Raw genomic sequence first — 518 nt, 5'->3', positions numbered from 1 at the left:
CAAGCTTAGAGTGGATGTTCAGACCTTTAAGCAAAAAGATGGTGAATCCCTCTATGAAGCTTGGGAAAGATACAAGCAGATGACTAAAAAGTGTCCTTCTGACATATTTTCAGAATGGACCATATTAGATATATTCTATTATGGTCTATCTGAGTTTTCCAAAATGTCATTGGACCATTCTGTAGGTGGATCCATTCACTTAAAGAAAACACCTGCAGAAGCTCAAGAACTTATTGACATGGTTGCAAATAACCAGTTCATGTACACTTCTGAGAGAAATTTCGTGAATAATGGGACGCCTCAGAGGAAGGGAGTTCTTGAAATTGATGCTCTGAATGCTATATTGGCTCAGAACAAAGTGTTGACTCAGCAAGTCAACATGATTTCTCAAAGTCTGAATGGATGGCAAAATGCATCAAATAGTACTAAAGAAGCAGCTTCTGAAGAAGCTTATGATCCTGAGAACCCTGCAATAGCAAAGGTAAATTACATGGGTGAACCTTATGGAAACACCTATA

At 38.2% G+C, this 518-nt stretch overlaps 1 non-coding gene across 1 annotated transcript; it reads right to left on the bottom strand.

Annotated features, from left to right (window-relative positions):
• Window position 1: 1 nt before the first annotated feature.
• Window positions 2–105, bottom strand: LOC127748131 (small nucleolar RNA R71). The gene has a single exon (XR_008010074.1). It is a non-coding gene; the product is annotated as a small nucleolar RNA R71 (small nucleolar RNA).
• Window positions 106–518: the final 413 nt, after the last annotated feature.

This window comes from Arachis duranensis, chromosome 5 (assembly GCF_000817695.3).
Source record: "Arachis duranensis cultivar V14167 chromosome 5, aradu.V14167.gnm2.J7QH, whole genome shotgun sequence".
Lineage (NCBI taxonomy): Eukaryota > Viridiplantae > Streptophyta > Magnoliopsida > Fabales > Fabaceae > Arachis > Arachis duranensis.
Note: the sequence above shows the minus strand (reverse complement) of the source record. Positions and strands in the feature narration are given on the sequence as shown.